The sequence below is a fragment of the Tyto alba genome, unplaced genomic scaffold (assembly GCF_018691265.1).
Source record: "Tyto alba isolate M040663 unplaced genomic scaffold, T.alba_DEE_v4.0 Super-Scaffold_10, whole genome shotgun sequence".
In the NCBI taxonomy this organism is placed as follows: domain Eukaryota; kingdom Metazoa; phylum Chordata; class Aves; order Strigiformes; family Tytonidae; genus Tyto; species Tyto alba.
In genome coordinates this window covers 182,924-207,735 of record NW_024881262.1, presented here as the reverse complement: position 1 = coordinate 207,735, position 24,812 = coordinate 182,924, and the positions used below count along the sequence as shown (strand labels likewise).

At 39.8% G+C, this 24,812-nt stretch overlaps 1 pseudogene; it reads left to right on the top strand.

Moving 5' to 3' along the window:
- The first annotated feature begins 1 nt into the window (after window position 1).
- On the top strand, window positions 2-23,624 carry LOC104360400 (annotated as a pseudogene).
- The last annotated feature ends 1,188 nt before the right edge of the window (window positions 23,625-24,812 follow it).

Genomic DNA, 24,812 nt, shown 5'->3' with positions numbered 1-24,812 from the left:
AATGGCAAGCGCAATTGAAGGCAGAGATAAAATGGCTCAGGTGTGCTCAGTTTTACATAAAGGAGCTTCCCAGTGTACTTTAGAAAATCCAGTCTCTGCTGTGCCTCTAGAGGTGCTGAGCCTGTAGAATGCTCCCTTCAGAGATGTTGTTGCAGTCGGTCCAAAATGCAATGTGCTGGTTATTTATACATTCTTGCGGCCATGATGTCAATTTTCTGAATGTCCGTAAATGAAATTACATTCAGTGCAGTCTCTGATTTTACTATGACAACCAATAACCTCTGTTAATGTTTTACCAATGTGGATGAGACACTTCATTATCTGGGCTCAGGTCATGGGTAGATATCCTTAGTTCTGGATCGTTTTTACGACACAGAGTCCTTCTTCACAGTACAAAATACTTCTTTGTAAAAACTGACATGAAAGCCCATAAGGAATCAGCTGATGTTAATAACAGCTGGATAAATTCTAGTGAATTCTCTTTTTGTTGGAAAAGTTGAGCTAGTAATTTGTTATTTTGAAGCACTCAGGTAATTAGTAGATTTGCAATAGGTCATTAATTATTATGGAGGCAGTACTTTGTAGCTGGTATCTCTGAATAAAGGCTAATGATCAAAAGAAGTTTCAGGGGACTTGCTCCTTATGTTGTGTCATTTTGTGTTCTCTAAGAATGTGTTCCCTCAAAGCACAGCATTTCATCTGTGCTCTGGCAAAATTTCCACTTAAAATTAATCTGCATGTGTCAGACAGACTCCTGAGCTTAAGCAGAGCCTCACTGGCTTTAGGATGCAACATTTTATTCAAGCAACCACCTATTTTAAAGCAGGCTCTGAAGCTCTTTAGCAGATACTGGATACCTTCTCTTTCACATTTAGACCTGATACATTGTCCTGTAGAACTTGTGTTTAGACGATTTTTGCACCAATCTTCATTCCTAGCTAATAGTGATAGATGCAGTTGCATTGCCATCCCTCCGTGGACATGAGAATTCCATGTATTTTGAGATGGACAACGGTTTTCACTTTGCTCGAAGGGTAAAGCTCAGAAAATTTTCAGGAAAATTTGAAATAAGCCTTCTTTTAAATATGTTTGAGGCTTTGTTTTGATCTATATAGTGGATCTCTGCTGACTCTTCAAAGACAGGCAGCCCAGAAACATCTAAAATTTTACCTTGTACAACCACGAAGTCCTGTGGAGCACATGGTACTGAACTGTCCAGATCTATGGCTTCCAGTTAAGTGGCAATGCTGAATAAGCTGGTTTTCACAGCCACCATCCTTGTAGAAATTACACAGCTGAAAGAAACCCAAGTCACCTTTCATCTAGACTAATTCCCTGGTCTGGTTCATCACAAGCCACACTCACAATTGTGCGGATGCAAGGAAGCCAGGAGATCAGGCACAGGTACATCTTGAGCTGCCACTGATGCTGAAGACATGTATTTGGAACCAGAGCCTGGGCCTGACCACTTTAGGATTCTTTGCAGAAAAGGAAGGGTATAAAGCAGTTTTATCAGACTAGAGGGCCAAACCTAATGTTTTTAGGCAAATATCTTTTTAAGATGACAGTATTAATGTTAGAAATCTTATTTAATTATATATGCAATTGCTGTAGTTGTGAGGTGCAATTGGAAAGGTTGTCATCCTCTTCTGAGAGGGCTCTCAAATGCCTTTTTTCCTGAAGGTGCCAGTAGGATTGAACTCAGACAGGTACTGTCTCTGGCAGATAGTCTGTTTGGGCTTCTGCTGTAAAATATGCATCAAACTTAAAGAAAATTAGTTACTACTAATTTAGGTGTGGCATTGGGTACACTCATTTCAATACCTAAATTCTGTCTAACTTCAGGAAGAAAGGATCGTGGTCTTGGTTTTTTGAATAAAAGGTGAAACTATGAAACCCATTTTCATGTCAGACTTAAGATTAGGTTTTTTAGCTTCATGTTTACTTCAGGGAGCCTCCTCTCAGACTAAGAAAATAACTACAGTATGATTTAATCTTTGCAAGTAAAAAATTAGCTCCCTTATTTACTATACACTCACTTGGCCATGAGTGGAGCAATTTCTACAAAGAAATCTTACTCTTTCCAAAGTGGTGTTCTCTAGATACTAGGAACCAACTGGGCAAATGCTAAAGGCTGTCAGGTGGATTAATTGGTAATCACATCTTTCTCATAGGTCTATTATTGCTTTAGTTAAAATAAGTATTTGCATAGATCAAGGGAAGTAGCAAATATTCACTGAAATTAAGTTTTTATTATTGAGAATTTATGGAACTCCCAATACCAGTCACTAAGACAGCTTTTAATGGCTTGGAGAGTAAAAATGGTGCTTCATTTACAGAAGGACCACTAAGGATAAATAACATTGTGATTCTAATGCCTGTGCAATGTATGCCAGCTTCTCTGTTAAGAGGTCTCTGGAGTATGCATCTCAGAACAAGGCTGTGAGAAAAGATCATGTTGCGAGAAACAAACAAAAAAGTAAATCTGGACTGAGGTCAAATTATGTAAAAGTAAAGGAACTAACTTATTTTTGTGTGATGGTACTGAATTTTTCAAATAAGCCCCATATGCTCATAGAAAAGATAGGGGTTGAAAAGCCAGTGGGGCTGCCAAGCAATGTTGTTGATGTCCCCAAATCATCTCTGGTTGAAGATATTGGGTAGATGAGATTTATTCACTAAAATGGTAAGTAGAGTCAAATAAATAAATCTGTCTCGCCATTTACCTTTATCTAACCTTGTGGGGGTATGAATACTTAAGGAACAGTATTTTGATGTAATTTGTGAATGATTTAAGTTGGATGGAAGTAAGCATGCTTGGTCTGAAGCACCAAGCTATCAAGACTGAGTGAAAATACAGGTAATGGATCTGGTTTATTTGGTTCCTGTTACCAGGAAGCCATGCTATACAACGATATGACAGCTATATTTAGCTTCTCTTCCGTTTTCATACTCCATAGAAGACTCTGCTTCCGTATTCTGGAAAACCAGCTGAAAAGATACAGGTTTGTCAGTAAACACACTGCTGGTCTTCTTTGGCCTCAATATCTAAGAAAATCATAGTTTAATATCATATATACTTAAGCCCATTCAATAAGGGTTGGCAAGAAATTAGTGTCACCACTGCCAAAATAATCATATGCATTCTTTTGTGTATTAAGAAGACCAGAGGACAGTTCTTTTGTGCGGACCACTCCTAAGAACAAACGTGTCTGTAGTGCTGAGTGGATTCATGATTCCTGAGAAAAACACACTAGATTACTTTGTAAAAAAAGTTTTATTCAGGCATTTAGTAAGACCAATTTTGTGTGGCTTCTCAAGTTTGCGTATAATGCAACACGAATTAAGTCCACAGGTTCTTGGTGTGAAGAGCAGATCTAGCAGAACAGCCTGGACAGTGACAGTGGTTGTTCCCAGAGGACTCGGAGATCGCTGTCAAGGGCAGCGCATTCAGTGCTGTTGCACAGGCGATTTTAGGAGGGGCCTATAACTGATGTTTCATTTATCGGTTTCTGGGAGCTATGCTGTATTAGTTTTCCTTGTTGTGTCACTGTGATTCCTCTTTTAGCCATTTTGCTAGTCATAGTGAAGGCTGTGAACAACATGAGCTGTTTGGTATACATTTGGGAAGCGTGGCCCTTTACGTCCTACCCTGCTCAGCCAGAGCAATTGCCTCTGTCAGGCTTTGGGAGCTGCCTGCTGCCATCTGCATGCTGCTTCAGCCTGTGCCATATCTAATCTGGGAGCTGGATGTACCTGTCCTCCTCCTGGAGCAGACACTGTTGGAGATATTACCACTGACGGTTAGCTGGGCCCCTAAAGGAGAGAGGAGCATCTGGTCCCATGTGTGTAAAAGCAAGGTGCGCATGAGCACTGAGGAGAGAATTTTGGAAAGCTCATGCTCATAAATTTAACATTTCATTCCAAGAAGGACAGATATTGCACAACAGAAAAACAGGCAGAGAAACAAGTGAAGAAGTCCTGACTGACAGCACAGTCTACATGCGGCACGCAGTAGGATGTCGGAGTTAGGCCAATGCAAGTAGTTTTCATGGCTTTCTATAGCCTGCTACTGCTTCTGTGGCAAAGATTCAGAACTTGAAAACTCTCCATACTTCACTTGATGTGCTAAATAGGCTTTCATGACATTCCCAATGGGTAGACAGCATCTGCAATTTGGCTCCCAGTTGTAGCATGGTGACTCAGTAACAGGCACAGGGAGAATATTTGCTGTAGCTGGAACATAAATCTTATTTGGTTTTTGTTTTGGTTAGGTTTGGGTTTTTTCCCTTTTCTATCAGACTAGAATGTGGCTTTTCTGCACTTGTGAATCCTGGCTTGCAGTAAGGGGAAAAGGTTTAAATTGTATTGCATCCAGCACCCTGCCATCCTGATTTACTGCAAGTGGCTCACAGGTAGATTCTTCTACCAGGCTTTTTGCCAGGCTTTCAAGCTGAGCTTCACAACAATCCTTCTCTTCTCCCTCTTAATCCGCTCACCAACATTGTCAGTACCACAGAAGGCTAGTCAGACTCCTCTGTTCAACTATATTCTTATTTTTGCATGGTGTTTTTAAACTACTTACAACCTTTATGTGAGGGTTTAAGTTACGCTTGCTTGTCAGCAGGGATGTCTTGAGGGGAAGTGGCATCCAGCCTGAGCTGGAAAACAAAACTCATATTGACTCAAGTCTTTTTCCAGGGAAAAACTGAGTGACTTGCACGCTCAGTTCCTCTCAAAGGGGTTCTTCCCTTCTGTCCTAGCCCACATTTTCTAACACTGGTCATTTAAGTGGGAAGAGGACCAGAGAGCCCATTGTCAAGTGTTAGCCACAACTATTTGTCCTGGAATAAATACTTCCTTGTGGATACTCTGAGGGCTGGTAACTGGGGTGGAGCCAGCCTTTAAATGTTGTATCATCCTGTCCTGTTCAACAGCGTTTTCCTAACAACTGCGGAGCCACGATGGAAGGCACTCCTTTCTGGCATGCTGTGAGAGGGTGTTTCCTCCTCTCCTCACCTCCTAAGTTATACAAAGTCCATGTTGTTCAGAGAAAGGTAAAATGACCTATTTTCGTATGGAAAAATAGTAGGAATGGAAGGCCACTCAGATAGATTTGGAGTTCCAGGAGGAGGTAAACAGTAACGATACCTTATAAATTCTTTGCCTGGTTTCTTAAAACACAGACAGAGAATGATCTGCAAACTACATGGAGACTAAGAAATGACAGGAACAGATATAAAGGATAGATATAAAGGATAAATATAAATACAGCTACATGCCCTGTGGCTATATATAAGCCTGCAGAGTGCATGGTAGCTGGTAGCTGTAAATGAGAAACTTCAATAATCAGAAGCAGTGATCCTGAAACAGAACCGGATGTAGCATAGATGGTAACCTGAAAAGTCAAGTAAATTATCCTGGATGCAGCATACACTAGTTAACCATCTTTTTCTCAGTACCTGGCTAACCCCCTGAGATACCACCAGTACTATTATCACAAGAAGTCCCATTTTTTTGTTGCCATGGATTTCTTGCTAATGTTGGTAATCAGATTTTTATTTTATTCAGATAGATTAATGTGTCTTAACATGATTTTGATGTATCTATTAATTTTTAATTGTAGATAGGTGTGTCTTGATCAGTTCTTGTGTCAATGACTGAACTTATTAGACAGTTATGACCCAAGGTCATGAGTTCTTGCTCTTGTGATTTGTGTAGCTGCTTCCATATTCTAACTGTAGTTTGGATATCTGGAGCTTCATAAGCTTCTGTGAGAAGTACCGATCCTGCCTCCAATTAAGCCAGGAAAGATTTTGCTACAAATTTATGGGTAGGATTTGATTTACAGTAGCATAGCTGAAACCAGGTCTGTTTGAGTCTCTGCTGCTGCAAGTAAATTTGTGTGTATCCGTGTTTATATGTGTCATATATATGTAGTGACACACTGATCTCAAGCAAGAAGTACAGAAGGAACTCCCTGCATAAAACCACTCTGAACACACTTAACACGGTGTTGTATTTCCTTTTGTGTTCTGCTGTTCCACTGAGGACCAGAGAGAGGCTGGTAAACTGTGGACCAAGTTCCTTTTCTTTGAAGAGAGAACAAAGAAGAACGAGCTGAAAAATTTCTTCCTTCATGTTACACCAATCTTCATGGCAGTGAAGGTTCACATTAGTACAAGTTCTCCTTTGGAGAACACAGGAAAGCCCCCCAGCTCTGATACCAGTGTAATGAAGCCAGGTAGACATACAGAGGGAACAGACCATGCTCCTTTTCACTAGTTCTCCTTTTCAGACAAGCCACTCCTCTGTGAAATGCATGGATATGGAATGCGTATTGGTGAGATGCTGAAATAGCAGCGCTGCATAAGTGGGGCTGCGTATGTGCAAAATAAAATCCATCATTACACCCTTATCCACAGCTTTGACACAGGAGAAATTAATTCTTTTTTCTATTCACAGGCTTCTCTGCTGTGTGGTGAGTATGTAAAGCAAAGATGGGAAAAAAGTCAAAGAGAAAACTAGATATCATGGTCTTCCCTGTGACGGTGTTTTCCTATCCCAGCCCCAGCTGCCAGACTCTTACCGGGCTCTGAGGACAGCCTGGTAACATGCACAGTTTCCCTAGTATCTTGTTTAACCTTTGTTCTCTTCCTGACATTTCTGTTCAGATAAGAGCTTGTGACAGATGTAGGATGGCCTAGGTGGTATTTTAACTTGCACATTGGTATCACTGTGAATACAGAAAATCAAAGTATGCTGATGAGCAGTATTTAAGAGAAGTGGGCTGGAAGGCATATCAGAACTAAAACAAGTCTGGATTCATGTCCTATGTGGACAGTTCTGCTATCAATAGTCAGGATTTAGATATGATTTTAGCTTCCAAGAAAGATCAAAACAATTAGGCCCTAGACTGAGTATCTACTATAGGTAAATATTTGCCAGGTTAGAGTGGGAGAGTCCTCTGCCTCGCTTGAGAATGGAAATAGGTCAGATGACAAAGCCTGAATTTTCATGTCCTATTCCAAGTAAAGTTTTTATTCTATGACATCACTCTGATATATGATAGCCTAGTCCATTCTTATTAGAGAAGAATATTTTAAAAGAATTTTTGATTTCCATTGGTGTCAGACATGTTTAAGTTACTGACATTTTCATTGAAAGTAAAGTTACACAGAAGTTTATTTTACTAATTGGATTTTTACAGCTTTACTGTAACTCAACTGTTCTGTAGCCATGTTCTGTTACTTTCCATTTTACCTGCCCCCACTGCCCATTCACTAACTTTCTGACAAATGCCCTTCCCTAACATCTTCTGTTAAGGTTTAAATAATCCCATTCCTTCATTCTCCTCAAGGCATACTCTAACCATGGGGCCAAAAGTAACTGTCAACCAGTAGCAAACAGACATGTGGCCTCTAAGCAATCTCTGATGTTTCTCTGATTTATATTACTTTTAGGTAAGTAAAAATTAAGTAACTGTGTATGTAATGCCTCTTTTTACTACTGTTATATTTGTTGAGTCTTGTGACTCAACAAATTTTTGTTCCTTTGCAGAAAAGGTGTTTTGTTACATATTAATCAAAATTGCTTTTTTTGTAAACCATAATGCCTGTAGCAGAAAACAAAGGAACTCCAATATTGCTGCAGGCCGTCTAAGCACTGGTGAAATACTTCTGATAATTAGTTCTGAGAACTAAAATTCTACCTGAAGTATTTTCCAAAATGGGAGAACAAAGAAACTATATCCCTTAGGGTTACCTGTTAATTATTTCTGTGGGGGGGTGTATGTACTTTATAGGTTTGCTATGACTTTTTTGTCCCACAAATTAAAAAGATCAGAGTTATTTGCAGAGGTTATGCAGAGCTTACAGTTACATATTTTTCTTGTCACCATGAGTGCTGAAGTGCACAGCTATCAGGCACCGTCATTCTCCTGCTGAGTATAATTTAGGTTTTCTTCTTCCCCTTCACCTTACAGAAGTAGTCAAACAGCAAGAGATGCCTGGGGAACCATGCCAGGTTCTTCAAGTTTGAGAAATAGATGAATCTGCCTCTTGTTATTACCAGATGCTTTTGTTCTTCCAGTTGGTGAACTTGTTCTCCTGCCTTACAGGAAAAGCATCATTGGATGCTATTACCACTCTTGGTTTTTTGTAACTTCTTTCTCAGAGTGATCATTTGTCACTTATATGTCTTCAGAGGCTGGTAGTGTTCATCCTGACTCAGTATGTTTCTGAAGAATGCAGCGATATACAGTGAGCCTCCAATGTACTATCCCTGCAAAAAGCAGTGGTTTTCATGATTTGGTCTGCTTCTAATTTCTTTTTCTGGCAGTCAGTGCACCTGATATTTCACACAAACATTTCACTTGTAACATGTATACAGGTTCTACAAAGCTTTGAAAACACAAGAAATTTAAATTACTGTTGCATGAACGAAATCTTGGCTACAACTTGAAGTACATAGTTCCCACCAGGTTCAGCAATGCCAGATTTTAATCCTTGTATTATTGTTTCTGACTGGTTCTATATGTGTGCCTTTAAAAATTATCATACTTCTGTGTCTTCTGCAACAACAAACATCTTTAAGAAGTTTTCACATCTTATGTCTCTGAACCTGGAATTTCCTTCTTTGCATCTGTAAGCACTCAGATCCTTATTATGCAGATGTGTAGCGGCCAGACAATTTTGCTGGATATTTTCCTCTCCCACTCTCTTTTCAGGGGGACTTTCAGACTGCCCAGATTTTGATCGTCCTCTCTGGTACAGGTACCTGAAAGACTGGTAACAATGCTGCTATGGCTGCTGCAGTGCTGCTGTGGCTGTGGCTGCTGCCCTCAGTGTCAGCAAACCTGTCAGTGCTGGCACAGGTGGAGATTGCTTCCGTCTTTACTGGGATACAAACATCAAGTGCATGCATGGTCTTAAAGGAAGATAGGTTCCAGAGATAAAGCCTGGCCATTCTTATATCTTGCTAGATACCAGTGCAATTGAGAGGAAAATCCTCTTGTGAATTCATTAACTCACCTTATCTGGGAACAAACTGTGGCATGACTGGCCCCAAAAGTAAAGCAGGAATAATGCTGCAAATTTATACAGAGTTGTTTTGCTTTTACCCTGTAAGAGAATACATGTCTCTCTTTTTCTCATCTTTCTTTCTACACTTGGAGGAGATGGGAGCAAAGGAGAGCTAGCTCTCAATTTCTGCTGCTTGTTTGTGTTGCTGATGAACAGTGTTCCCCGTATGCTAGCTCTTCAACACCATGTGGGCTTCTGTGGCAGTGAGGTGATGTGAGCTGCACATCAGTTGAAGCGAGTAGGTCTCTCCAGTCGCATCCCTGCTGCTTGGCTTCATATTCTCCATCTGTGTTGTCCAGGTGAATTGTTCACATGCTCCATGGAAATGACACAGTTGTGGCCCAGTGGCTCTTCTGTTTCTCCCACACATCTTTCTGTAAGGGATGTTACTGACTTAAAGACGTCTTTGCCCTAAAATCCCTTATCTGGAAATGGTTCGTGTGTCAGAGAGGAAAGTAATGGACACTGGTTTGCAGGAAATAATTCCTACAGTGTAAAAGATGTTAATCTTATGTTACAATATTGATACTTGGAATATCTGGATGGTATAGGTAGGCTCAGTTATACTTCTGGATCACCTGTCCAAAATGAGGGCACTTCTCATTACGGATCATAAATTGCTGATGGTGTAGGGAGGCAGACTGAAGAAGGACAGGAAGGCTGTCTTTTCTGTGGAAGTGGAGGTGGATAATTCCCATTTCCATTCTGGAGCAAATTTGAAAGACTGTTAGGTTTTGAATTTGGTCAAATTTAAGAATTGCTATGGATCATATCTTCTGAGCTGCATGTCTTGCACACAATTCTATGTAGCTTTTGATTGACAATAAGAATGCTATTACGTACTGCATTCATTTTAATACATTTGGTGTGAGACATGGATACTTTATGCCTCATATTTATCTTACTCATAACTACAAACATGCTTCCAGCTAGCTAGTCCACCTCCCATGTTGATTTCACTGGGGACATTTGTTAAGAATGGGGTCAAGAGTCCATGTTTACACTTCATTTCCTCTTCAGTTGTTTGTTTAACTATCCTCTGTTTGAATTCTGTTCAAAAGAGAGATTTTCATGACTAAATAGTATTTTCTTCCATGCTGATCACCTCTGATAGCAAGAATCAAGAAGTTCTAAAGGAAGCAGCCTGTTGGGTTTTTGAGCTTTGGGATGCCTGGAACTCTCAACTGCAACTTTTCTCTTTTTTTTCCCAGAATAAATAAAACGTTTAATTTTTAGTTACATGTTAAGGATCTAGTTACATATGCTGTATGTATCCATGGTTCCCACTGACTTCTGTGGGATGTCTTGTTGGAGAAGAAATGCAGAGTTGAATTGTCCTACCAAAATCTTTTCTTATTCACAATTAAGACAGTGCATTATTTTGCCCAACATGTCTCACATTGCTGGTGGTTTGATGTTGCAGTCTCTGTACTTCTTGTTGTCAGCATTAGGCTCCATAGACTCTTGGAGTGCTCATCCTTATGGGCAACATGCTGGCTATGTGTTAGTGGCCTTACCTGCAGTGGATTTACTCCCTAGATGTAATGTAATGGAGAGCAGAATCTGAGCAGTTTGTTTTTGCAGTGTTGTAATTGTTCATCGATTTCACAGTTAACAAATAAATTTTAAAATGAGACAGATCATGAGATGGTAAGTCTAATTTCTACCAATTCTGTGAAAGTCTGTATTGCTTTTATGAGCCAGTTGAAAATGTATAAAATCTTTGGTATTTTGTGAATTATATACTGTTTGTTGACAGTCCCATGCTATCCAAAGAAAAGCCTATGGAAGCAAGGACGTGACATGCTATTGCTGTTATCAGGCTATCATTACTTTTTTTTTTAGCTTGGATTTCTTGGCTAGAGTTTTGGAGGGAGGACGGGACACCCCCCACACCTTCTCCCAACCTCATGGTCTCTTCAGTTCTTCCTTTGCTATTGCAGCTTTGAGACACTTACCTTGTTCCTGTTTTCAGAGCATTCACATGAGGTGTGGTGCATTTTTCATATTCCTCTATCACCATCCACCAAATCACCTTGCAATCATGAAATTTGCATTAGGCACAGCAACAAATTGTTTGCTCTGTAAATAGACATCCAGATGGTCTAAGGCATATGAACTGTTCTGTATTACATACTGTTTGTGGCAGGTAATCATTGATTTGTGGTTATCAAACTTGCCAGGATAGGAGTAGAATTGTACTGCTGGTAACAGCATCCACATTAAACTTAAAATCATCCTTGGAAGTGAATATCTTGCCTCTGGGTATGCCCTGTCCCTCCTTATAGCGTAGTTCCTGTCATTGTCACTATGCCGTATGTGTTTAGACAGGGCTCTTTTCCTGAATTGTTACTAAACAAAAGGATATTCTAGGTGTTTCTTCATTTAAGTGCACCTTCCTTTTTTTTTCAGGTAAAGTTTGTCCCAGCTTGAAACTGAATTAGCAGTTACTCCCTCACTGAAATCACATGTGGTTTTCAGGTATAGTATAATACTATCCTGTCAAGAGCAGAGTTGGAATATGTTAACTATTTCACACATTTGTCTTTTATTATACTCCCTACTTTAATTTTTTTTTTTTTATTTCCTGAGATTTGACATGGACTATTTAATTGAAAACATTCATGATACATTTTTTCTGAAAGAATTTGACGGTCTGGATTTCAGAAGTGAAAAAAAAATTTAAACTTATATTCTAAATCAGATCTTTTTGTTTCAAAACAAGCAAAGCAAATCTATTACTTTTTTCAGGAACAAGTTATATTCAGATTTATAGATGGAGCTTCACTTGTGTGCTCAAAGTCAACACAAGGTGTGAATTCCTTTTCACCTCTTAAGTTTAAACTCTATCATGAAGTATAAAAAAATGGTGCAAGACTGTGTGCTGATGCATTTCCCACTAAAACATGGAATATACAAGAAGTGAAGAACACCTGTATTTTTCTTGTGTCGTTGAAATTATACCAACTACATTTAATGAGAGGAGAATCCATAAATAGGTTAATTAATGGAGGTTTTGCAGCAGCCTCTGTTAATTGGTTTTATTTCCATGGCAACTCTTTCTGCTTCCTGGGTAACTTCATTTCAGTAAATGTAAGACCACAGTGAGTGGAAGATAGGCCTTTCTGTGTAGTAATAAGTAGAGCAACTACAATAAATTTCCGTATCATGAACAGATAAATATAGGCACTTAACCTTGTTGTGTAGGGAATGTAATGTTACAGGTTGCTGAGAACCAAATGTCAGCAAAAAATAGATAGGTAATTGAGATTGAGACCCTATTGATAGTGCTAGTTCATCCATGCTAAAAGCACATACAGGATCTCAGCTGTAGGAAACACAATGCATTGCTTTTTTGTTTTCCTTTTTTCTGCTGTGAAATTTTGTTGTGTTTACTAGTGTGACTGGAGCTAAGTAACTGTTAATCTACTCTATAAAAAACCCTCTTGCTCCTGTTTCCTGCTTCAAATTTGAAGTCAGCTACCATGCAATTAGAAGGCCCAGAGAGAAGTTTACCAGGACACCGTCTATTTCAGAGATATATCACGTGCAGGTTTTGGGTTTTGTTACGTTTTTCTGAAGTCATGGATGTAATCCAGCTTGAATGCAAAAGACTGGGTTGTTGCATAAAGCTGTGAGAACTGCAAGCTCAGTGTTGGTTATAAAACTTGTTTGTTTTTTTTTTTTTCCCAAACAGCAAAATAAAATTCTGATCTTTTCACATATGTCTTTCTTTTCAAAACTATAATGTAGCATGTCTTACAATTATTTATGTGCTTAGACTTGATTTGTTAAATTTCTTTTTTTGTAAATGGTTAAAACTGTGGTCAGAGTTGACTCACCTTGAGTAGATTAGTTATCGCTTGTGTTAATATTTAATGGTATGGTACCATGCTGTACCCTGTTACTTTCAGAACACTCCCACATTGTTTTGAGAGATAATGCATCTCCTGCCTTAATACCAGGTATCTGGCATAGCGCATGCTATGTGGCCTTAAAGGCCCGGTGCTTCTGTTGCACTGATCTTTGTGTAAAGGCTGTGGTGGACCCTAACAGTGCAAATGTTAAGATTCTGAGAGCCTAATTCTGGCATTGATTATAGTGATTAGAAGAAAACTAGAAATAAATTAGATCAGAAAAAAAAAATAGAAATAACTTATAAATCATTCTAGTTAGTTATCCATAATTTATTGTGAAAAATATGCTGACCCTTTTGAAGCTAACCTGAAGTCAAGGGACTCTTGCAGCCCTTGAATTTCATATTCCACTTTCTTCATGTCTGTCATTTATGCTGACTTTTTTCTACATCTCCTTCTGTCACCAGTGCTTGAAATCCACTGTGCCTCTGAAATGTGCTGCTTTCTGATGATGATTCCTCACCCCTGGTCACTGCTCTGCATCACCTGCCGATTCTCTGGCCATCACTGATGTCCATGCTTGCACAACACACCATAATCTTTCTGCAAGTGAGAGACATTGGTAAGAGAAATACTTAAGAAGGCACCTCTGTGCTGCAGAGGCAGGAGGCATGGCACTGGCTTGTTGACAGCAGTGCTCAGTCGCTGGTGCAGAGGATCAAGGGACTGGTCAGCCTGAAAACTAGTTGTTCACTGTTTTTTAATTTCCACCACTGAGCTAGTTTTCATCCATGTGAGTTCTCTGATCCAGTCCAAGCAAGGCCACGGGAATGCCAGGACCAATATTAGGGAAGAAGCAGGACTGTATAGCTGCAAGTAAAGAATGGGACTGAATCTCCAGCAACAATTTGCAGTTAGATCAGTTTAAGTCGACTGTTAAATCAGACCTTAAGACTGTGAAGCTAACTGTTGTGGTATTGGGCTTCTCCAAGCAGTAGCATTAGTCAGCAGTCAGTAACATTAAAGTTTTATGAAAGGCTGTTTTCATTAAGATAACTTTTCTCAATCATATTCATGTAGTCTCTGTGAGTTTAAGATAAAACAAGGCAATGCTGACTGTAGCTTGTTCCACACAGGAGGTCTGAATCTGGCCTAATTAACAAGAAATTTTCATCAGGAGAATGTTGCTGACCTTGGTGGAATTCAGCTCCTTTAAAAGGAGTGTTAATGAGGGTCAGGTGTGTGGGGGGAGTTTGCTGCTGGTCCGGGCATTGTTGGGGGCTGCAGTGGTGTGGTGAGGTGCTCCAGCTCTTGCGTATGAGAGAAATCCCTGGACATCTTTCGTGCAAGTTGTTTCTACTGCTATTCTGGAAGGTGGAAGTAAAATTAGGTGTTTGTGCTGGTGGTGGAAATATGTAAGCTGAGGTGTTCTCAAGATCCTCTTTCTATCCCTCTGCTGTTCAGAATGTCCCTATATGTTGTGCAGTATGCCTGGGTAAAAACTCATGAGCCTGCCCTCCCTCCTGCTCAGCTGGTAGGCACTCACAAATAAGGCCAAGTACGGCTTTTTCCTTTGTTCTTGCCAAAAGAATGGCAGTGGGTGTGCAGTGTCGTGGCTGACTACCCTGGAAGTCGGTCTCCCCAAAATGCCGTCTGATGTTCCCTGCCCTGGGAAGGAACAGCCTTAAGCCATAGTTCAGATGGGTCCCACCTGAACTTGCGTTTCATAGTCAGATTTGCTTATGGTTAAAATAGATATTTAACATAGGATTTAAGAAAATCTGTGTGAGATGTAGGTTAGCAGCAGGATACTGCCTCAAAAACTGGCAAAAACTTACTGTGGTGGGGTCTTCTGCCTTGGTTTCCCTAATACAGAGGTGTCTTTTTGGTTTAAATCTTCTTGAGGTATCTGCTTCTGTTTTCCCTTTTGGACTACTAGCAGTCTGGGGTGATTTTAGGAGCCAATAGTGGACTTACATGTGTGGTACTAAGGGTTTCTTTTAACAACTTCAAGTTCAATGTGTGTAAATTGATTTTATTGCTGTATGTTTGTTAACTTGCTGGTAGCTGATCCTTACATCATTTAGAGCAGGTGGCAATAACTGTTTTTAAATTAATCTTACTCTTCTTCATGAGTGGGGGTTAAAATTTTTTTTTAATGGTGAATATATTTCAAAACCTCAGTAAACCTTATAACTTAGTTGTAGCAAAGTAGGTTCTTTTAGATCATCACCAGTATGTGTCATAATACCATGCCAGGTTGTGCTTAATTGACCTGACAGGATTGTCCACATCTCCTCTGACTGTCGTTACTTTGTGACCTCGTGCAAGTGCTTCAAAAGCTGTCACACCCTTGCCTTTTTGAGTAAAAGTATTGTATACTCTCTCGATATAATTATCTATAATAACTCAAAGCTACCTGACCTTTACATGAAGTGTCATTTTAATACAATGAGATGTTTATACCTAGCTTCATTTTTGTATTCTGCTGTTTTTACTGATTTATTAGTCTCTCTTGAGTGTAGTGCTCATCGTGTAAATTTGACAACAGCATTGAAATATGCTAATCCATTTTGTATGTGCATGTACATGGGACAAAACTGCCATTTCCAGAATTCAAGAGCAGGAGGAGCTCCGGTTGCATAGCTGTTTCATCTTTCACTCACATGCTCTGAGCCACACTTAGGCTCACAGGTAGAATGGAGAGTTCCCAGACACAGCATGTCTGCACTTTGACTTTGTCAAAGTCATGGTTTTTAATGGCATGCTCTTCTTAGTTTTTTGTCTGTCTTTAAATGGAAGTCACGGATGTGTGTGACTTTTTCCTTAGTTTTTTTAATGAGCCATTCCACTTCATAGAATGACATTTGTCAAAGCATCACAAACTAGTGTAAACATTAAATTTCCCTACTTTTCTGTGATATAGACTGCATTCTTTCTGTATAACCAGGTACAATTTAAGGTCTATGCTGTCAAACTTAGATTTCTAAAATTAGTTACCTATAATTTCTATTTAGGCAGCAGAGTAAGTGACCTAAATTACAGGGTGCTGAATATCCCAATATGCTAATTGAAATCTCTGGGGTTTGGTATGTGAACTGCAACCAACTTTCAGTATGAACAGCAGTTGGGAGTAGTTAGATGTTTTTCAAGAAACAACTGTAGCCCTCATGCAGAAATCTCTTGTCCCCACTGCCTCTGCGGTTATGTTAGTAACTTCTTGGTACTTTGTCTCAGTGTTCCTTCGCTGTTCCTGTGCTGTCACCATGCTGTTCTGTTCACACGAGATCATTCTGTCCCCTTCTGAAAACGCTGCTGTCTTCACCTGATGGTAAAGAGCTACCTTTCTCAAAGTTAAGGGAGAAGTTACATGCAGCTCATCTGAGGAAGCCTACTGCTCTTCAGGACAAGCTCAGGTGATGACTTTCTGTCTGAAGCTTTAACTTGCCAGTCGACATGGCATAGCTGCTCTGACTTCTGCATTGTGGAGGCCACAGAATTCACTGAGGGATTCCTGTGCTTGCTCAGCCATGTTATGCTGTGAGCAGTCACTAGGATTGTACTGGGGTTTGGTTTATAGATTCAAATCATGAGAAATCTGCTGCCAGTCATGAACGTCTGTACTCGGTGATTATTTTCCCCTTGTTCTACTTGAAAACAATAAATCTTTTTCATACTGCTGGTAGACCGTAGAAACAATAATTCCTTAGTGTGGTACCTTTTGATGATATCTGTAATGATGTGGAGACAGTTGTTTTCAGAACTGTTGTTAGTCTTTAAAAAGTAACAAATATAGAAGACTTAAGACAAAGACTTTCTGAAGTGATCTCTATTTTATTGACCGTCCCAGTCATCCCTGACAACATGCATTTCTGTAACATACAGCAGTTGTTACAATGTAGTAACGATAATGGATAAAAGAAAAAAAAAAAAAGACAATAATATGTTTAGTTCTACATCATGTTCTAGGGCATATGATACAAAGTGTTTGCTCCTAAGTTATTTTTCAGCTGGAGTGCTTCTACTCAAAAGGTATGATCATATGTATAGGTATACCTCCTAAGTATTATGCATATAACAGCAAAGTTGCACTTTTAATTTCTTTCTGATTAGATATTTGAGCTTTGCCCAGTTATACTTCCTAATATTCCTCACACTTCTGAAAACTTGTGCAGTTCTGTTTTATACCAAGGCTATATAATAAAATTATAGTTAGGTTGCAGAATATGTGGAAAAGGGGGAAGGTTTGTATTCCTGCCATAGAGTAAGTTGCTACTTTCATTATCTCGGCAGGTAGGTCAGCAGACTGCACACCTACCTGTTAGATGCAGTATCCTATAATACAGTAGTGCTGCTTACTCCCAAGAACAAATACTCCTTCTAATCCAGGGTTTAAGGGAAAAAGTTGAGTCATTCATTCAATGGCACACCCGTTGCCTATTGAGAAATATTTTTAGAAAGAAGCAGAAGTCCACAGCATGGCTCACAGAGACTGTTTTGAAATACCTGGCTACATGCACACCCATACCTGTAGCCTTTACTCGAGGAAACTTTTTAATTACATCAGTGGGAGTTGTGTCCAAGTTGAGCAACAGAAGACGGACTCTTAGGTCTGTTGGGCTAGTGAATTTCCTATTTTCAAAGCAGGAAGATCCATGTACTGAGTAATACTGAAACCAAAACATCCACATACAGAGAAGCTTCAGAAGCAGGCATAAAACTTTACAAGATTTTTGTAGACTTAGCAAGATAACTTGGGCTAGCTCAGTGTGAAAGGCGTTGTTTGCTTTAGTGCTCAGCAGGTATGTATGTGGCATCGGAAATATTGGATACGCTTGCACATGTGCCCTGTAGAGCCAGAGCGTGGCTTGCCGGGATGATGTGTGCTGGAGGAGCAATGGGAAGTGCCTGGTCTGTCTGGACATGGTCTATGGCTGGACCTGCAGAGGCACCTCAGAGCCGGCAGTGACTTCCAGCGGGAGGTGGGACACGGGCGCTGGAGCCGTGGCTGCCTTGCGGCGGGGGGGGATGGATTTCGCAGTAGTGGGTGGCTGCAAAGCAGGCTGCTGGAACATGCTGGCCAGGAGGAGGAGTGGATCATGCCTTGATCCTGTCAAAAAGGGAAGAGGTAGTTTTGGAGATTGTAGCAAATCAGTGTGCAGAGGCACATTTAAAAGCGGAGCAAACACAGCTGCTTTCGGAGCACACCCATAGAAGAAGCTGGGGTGCCTGGTTTTTAACAGCAGATCGTTAAAATGCCTTCCCAACATGAGGAAAGTCACAGGCCTTCCTCAGCCTGAGAACATTTTAAACCACATCTGTTACTCCATGTGAAACCCCTCATCGGTAGGCTGCTCTTGCTGGGAGTGCTACCTTCTTGTCTTGTGTGCCACCTCGAGGGTTTGAGATGCAAGGCTGCAGCAGAGCATCAGCTAGCCCTGTATCCTGGTGATCAAGATGAGAGATATGGTAACAGTTGTCCAACAAAGCAGAGGTTTAGGTACATGCTTATTCGGCAGGATGTACAGGGCATCTTACTTCTACTGATATCTTCTTACGAGCAAGCAGACTTGTGGTCTAGGCTTTTATTCTTTGGCAGATAGTTTATAGACCCTATACTGAAGGCAAAAGAGGACTTTTCATAATTTTGTGCTTCTCACAAACTTATTGACTGGCACATTCCTGCTGCAAACCAATTCGGAGGTTTTACAGCTCTTGGTAATACTAGGCAAAAACAAAAGGCTACAATCTGACCCTGAATGCACCAAGTGTTAAGTAACCTTCAAGTGCATTATGGAAAATTCTTGTCTCTAATCTGCATTTGAAATCTATTCTGTGTGAAGGCTCACGATTTCCCTCCATGTAGCAATAATGATTTCTTACACTGGATTGCACAGTGGATTGGGTTACTGCTGCAGAACACTGCTAACTTATAATGCTTGTATCTTATTCTAAAAGGTTGAGTTGGAGAAGTGGGGAAGGCCACTACCTTGCTGTTGTGAGTTTGTGTGTTTAGTGTTATGAAGAAACACGTTCACTTTGGCTTTAATATAACCTTCTAATCATGCTCTTTTTGTTGTTGTGTAAAGCAGGAAAAAAAAAAGTTGATTTTTTTTTTTTTTTTTCTCCTTCCTGTACTGTGTAAGTGTTTAGGAAATGCCTCCAAGAGGAGAAGGAATCACAGCTTTGACCCTAAACATTTTTGAGAAATCTAATGTTAAAGGTATGGATTTTATAACTAGTGAGAGATTTGAGAGGCATGTGCTTGTTTTTAAAGTCCGGCCAACTATGAAAGTATGATTCAGACACAGAAGAATGAATCTTTAAAAATTTTCATCCATTTCAGTTCAAAAAAATTCTTCACTGAAGCCCAGTCAGAAGGCACGACTTAAATTCAAGTAAGCTGTACAATGAATAGTTTTCTGCTACTAAATAAAATGTGATTTTATTAAAGAGAGGTTCTTAGTCTGAAACTGTTTTCATTTTTGTGTTTTGTGTCAACTGTGTCATTTTGTGTATTACGTTTTGCAAGCTACAATATAAACTTCAAAGAAAATGTCCAGTATGATTTAACTGATTTTTATAAAAATCTTTATACCATTTCGGAATTCTTCATTGCTAACTCCTGTGGAATGCTGTGAACAATATGATTAAATTAATACCTTAAGTTATGTGAATAATGTCTGGTTACGCAGTGCTCTTTATTATGCTGTAACATTGGACATTTTAAAATATGTGGTAAATCTAATGTAATGGTACTTGTGTTGTTGCTGCTTTCAGACATGGGTCATAATACCGCTGACTGACTGCATGTGCTGACTGAGGCCATGAAACTCAGCTTCACTGATGCATTCTCAATCTGTGCTGACCCTGACAAAGTTCTGGGACCTAGAAAAAAGGCCTGTCCAGATCTGATGCTAAGGCGTGTTCTCAACTAATTAATTTTAAACAGTATTTTCTCTTCCCTTGCATTTATGGATTAGGTATGCAAGTACGCTCTGTAGTTTGAGGAGGAACTCTTGTTACTGGGGATTTTAATCTGCTTCTGTACATATCATGGTCATAAGACTTCCCTCGGAATTATTTAGTTTGAAACATGCCTGTCTGTTAAATAATTTGGCTATTTAAAAAATGGAAGGCAGTAGAAAAAGATAAAATAACAATTGATAAATTGCAGTAAAGACTTATTAGAAACAATTAGTCTTCAGAATTTAAATAAACTAAAAAGTATAGAAAATGGAAGAGGTGCACTGATGTCTCAACTTAATTTTAAACAAAATGCTTCAAAATGTTCAGTTTCAAAAATTACTCCATAGTGACTATATGATATTTTCCTCTTGCCTAAGAATAGCATTAAAATTTTCCTTGGACAGTCAGGGAACAGAAAAAAAAATGAGAAAAATTTGGTTGAAATTTTAAATCTCTGTCAGCACCATCAGAGAACCATACAGATGCTATGGCGCACCCCAGAGTCATTAAGTCTCTGTGTATCTGTAGGAGTCTGCCTCTTGACAACTGGTTTCTTCAGTACTGATTTATATCGCCCAGTGGCAGTAAATGCAGTACCAGGAGCATCCTTCCCTTAGGCAGAAGGGAGAGGAGAGGACCTACCTTCAGTCAAAGATGACTGCAGCCCCTCTAAGAGCTCTGCTGCTTTTTGTGGCAAACGTTCAGTTGGGAGCAGAAATGTGGGGCCAGTGAGTTTAGCATGACAGGAACCATGCTGGCACATGTGGAGCAGAAGGTGGAGGGTGAACACTGCAGTAAAGCTCTCAAACACACTCCACATGGCTCTGCTTCCCTACCAGCCAGCCTTCAGCACTATTCTTCCTATTTAAAGACTTTGTTTCTTTAGTGTGTTTGAAGGACAGAAATTAAATATTGGAGGCTGATGGGGTTTGCAGTCTAGTCAAATTCAGTAAGGTCCGTGCTTAGCAAGATATTGTAGCTAAAAGTCATCTTAGTGTTGCCAACTTTACTGAAGGAAAATTAAGGAAGTCCTATGAGCACAGTAATTACGCATGCACAGGTAGAAATTCCCATGTGTGCATGTACCAGGCTGTGTTAGTCTGGTTTTGTGTACTTTAGATAGGTGTGTTTACTTTAATTTATTGGCAGGATTGTGTTTGAACTTAACCAAATATTAGTTATAAAGTTGAAATACCTTATTGATATAGGCATTACATGGCTATAAGAGGACTTTGGCTCCATCCAGTACTTTGTCTTTCATATAATAACATCTGTCATTTCAGTGTCCATCTGAAACTTGGTGTGTCACATTTGTTTCAGATTATGGTTTATACTACCAATTTGGAGTTATTCTGCTTAAATTTTCTCCAGTTCTATACTAGCATGAGGAGTCTAGCCTAATCCAGCCCTTTGCTTTGACAAAGCAAGTATGGTTTAGAATAGTATTTCTGTCATGTACCTGTATGAATATATCCTTTGATTCCAGCAGGACAGTTTGCAAGACGGGGTGAGTTCTGTTTTTTTAGGTATACAGTGGTTTATTTTTAACTGAGCCAGAATTTTTATGTATGCTAAACTTTATTTTCTGCATTTCAGAGCAGTAAGAAATCTAGTTCTGAAAATGTCTTGCCACTAGAACTGAGACAGTTTACCTCACTGTGGTGGATCCTCAGGGCAATGCCTGCTCTTTCATCAAGTGCAACTGCATGGGCTTTGGCGCAGGACTGGCTCCAGATGGCTGAGGATTTACACTGCAAGTGAGAAAATATTTCCCAATATAACATGTTCTAGTATGTGTGAAGACTCTCTGAGAAGACAATCAGAGTCCAAACTGTACTATTCTTACAGGATAGGATAGTTAATTTTCAGAATTTTTAAATAGGTATTTCCTGTTCTTGTTAAGCTCTGACTAAATGAACTAATTTTTGTTTTACACAAAGCCTTCTTTGTGCAACAGAACAGGGGTGGAGTTCCAGCCTCTTCTGTCTGTGTTCTTGTTCTGCATAGCACATGTGAGATTACAGGAGAGGACTGACTGACGTGTGGTGACCAAGTGCAGGAGGCAAGGCTGTCACACACCTTCACGAGCCTCAGCAGATCTGCCTTGTGTCCATGCAGAACTATACCAATACAGTGTTGGTGAAGCTACATTTGGGGCGCTGTGGCCATATCTGAGCCCTTTTTCTTTAAACCAAAGAAAGATAGAAATGTCTTCCATGGCTTCTAAGATACTTAAAAGTGACTCCTTTAGCAGTGCAAGGTTATATCACCCTAACAGCTGTGTACCTGGTAACCCATAGGTATAGAAGTCTTGTGTGTAACCAGTGGTGATAACACTTTGCTCTTTGTAAACATAATTTACAATGCTAAGGAAGTTCTTTATGTATTCATTAAGATGTGCTTGTAAATTCTAGATCTTTTTATTTTGAGAGAAAATGTGCATGCACCACTTGTCATACTCACTGACGAGATATTTTTCCCATCTATGTGTCTGAGCTCAGGCAGCAGCTGGGAGAAATAAACTCCTGACTACACACTTCAGTAATGCCACAAGTAGCAGGCTTAGAACAGGAGCATGCAGATACATTGATGGATGGCTGGTGTGTTTATGATACTTACTGTTCTGAGCAGAGACAGGCTGGCTGTTCCACTCCCAAATATTTTGCAGTTGTTGAAATGACAATATATAGACTATTATAATACACAGAATCCCTTGGTGGGGCCACCGTTTGATTTTCATTGTTTTCTTCTTTCATCTTCAGTTGAACATGTATGTTGCTGTTTCAAGGGCAAAAGTGACAGCATATGATGTGTAGTTAAGATGTTTTAACATCAGTTACTTTGTTGGCCACATCTATATTTTACACAGGTGTTTGCTCTGCATGTCACTTTGTAGAAAGCATCTAGCTATAAATACTGTGCACCACGTTGAACTCTAAATACATGTGACTGTGACTTCTGGGATTTCTTTTTCCTCCTGATTTTAACAGGGACATGCAGGGGAAAATGGACTCCTTTAGAGACACAGGTGATCACAGTTAGTCATTGGCATGTCTGCCTTGAGAGTTCCTTTTTAACAATTGGTGTGAATGTTTCACAGGCTGCTGCCAATCGTGCCCACTTCTCAGTACAGTCAGGGTCACTATGTACCATCTCAGATGTTACAATCACAGAGTAGCTGATCAGGCCAGTCCTGCTGGCTGTCATGCATGATTACTATAAGTTGGTGGTTCTTTCAACAACAGTATCAAATATAATCTGTTTCATCAGTTTGGTTATATAAGGTATATTATGTTTATGCTTTTCCAGAGTAGAGGAGGTAACCTCTCCCTCTCTAATAGGCACTGAAAATGCCTTGCACTGGGGAAACATCTGTATCACACTATTAATCCCACCCTAGTGAGTGCTGCAGACAGCGAGGAACTTCTGTGCTCCTTCAGAGTGATGGGAGAACTCATGTAAGTACAAGGACTGGTGCAGGTAACACTTGCTTTTTGCCAGTGTACTGACAGATGGAAGGTTTCACTGCTTTTTGCTCTGGAGAGTGTTTTAACTCTCCAGGCAGGATGTAGAAATCTGCAGCTGCACCAAGCTCTCCTACCTTGATCTTTGTGTATTATCACTTAGCTCACTCTTCTGTGTTTGTAGGTGTATTTACTTATCTTCCGGTGTTAAAAAAGAGCCTCTAAATCTCCTAATTGACAAATACTATTAAAAAGTTGCAAAATAATTGTGAAAGCAACTTTCACATCTAGAGCTCTAAGAACTATGCTCTCTCAAAGGGAAATTTGAGGAATAAAGTCCTTTCTAGTGATCTGTGCATGTTTTTGTTCTGTTGGTTACTGCTGTGGAATAGGCTGGTGATAAATAGAAAGTGTGAGAGGGATGACAGGATGATGATCCAGAACCATCTGAAGAACTGTATTCCTTCTTCCACTAGACTTCCAGATGGAGTCCATAACCACTTCTGTCACTGGTTTTGTGCTTTCCTTAGATGTTGCACATATTTTAGTTTAGTGCGCTTATTCATAGTCCCTGTTAATGGAAGATGAGAGATAACAGAGGCTTGCAAACAGTTTAAAAAAAAAAATACATAGCCAAAGCAGATACGGTGAAGAGCTATATCAGTCTCTGTCTGCTTTTTATATACCTGCTTCATTTACTGCAGTAATCTTCTTCCTGTTTCCTTCCCTTTGTGATACTCTGAAGGGCTGCAGGAACACCCTTTTTCTCCTACAGCTCTTGTCATATATGAGCACGTGCCTTGTCTGTAGAGTCTAGATATGTCTTTTCATTAGAACACAGAGGTTCAAGAGTAGGTCAGTATAGGACACGCAAGCAAACTTCTACTTCAGCCTCCATTTCCACTTACTGACAAGCCATTGACTTTTCTAGCATCAAGGTGTTTGCATTAAAATTCTACAAGGAAAAATAATCAAGCCTCTGAAGTTGAATTTAAAATAATTTCCACAAAGGCAGTTTATGTTCAAAACAGCAGTCTTCCTATGAAGTGTCAGAAAATGTTTTGTGAGATTTGTTGCGTTATATACACACTACCTCATTGCAGAATTTTGTTTCATCTTTCTAAAGGTGCTACTAACTAGCTTGGAGTTTGGGATGAATCCTCATCAACCCTCAGCTGCAGCCTGGCTTTGCTTGAACTCTTCTAAGAGAGGTATGATCTTAATTTAATGCTTGAAAAGTAAACAGGCCAGGAGTTTCCAGTTGTAGCACAACTGACTGTGAGGACCATGTAACCAGCAGTTCTCAGCATTGTCTCTATGTAGCAGAGAAGTGTTGGTGCTGTACTGTCATACTTGCCTGCTGTTCTCAGGCCTATTGGTAAAGTATTTTGCTTGCTTAGCGCATAATTTGAAATAAAATAAATTTCTATGAGGTGGTG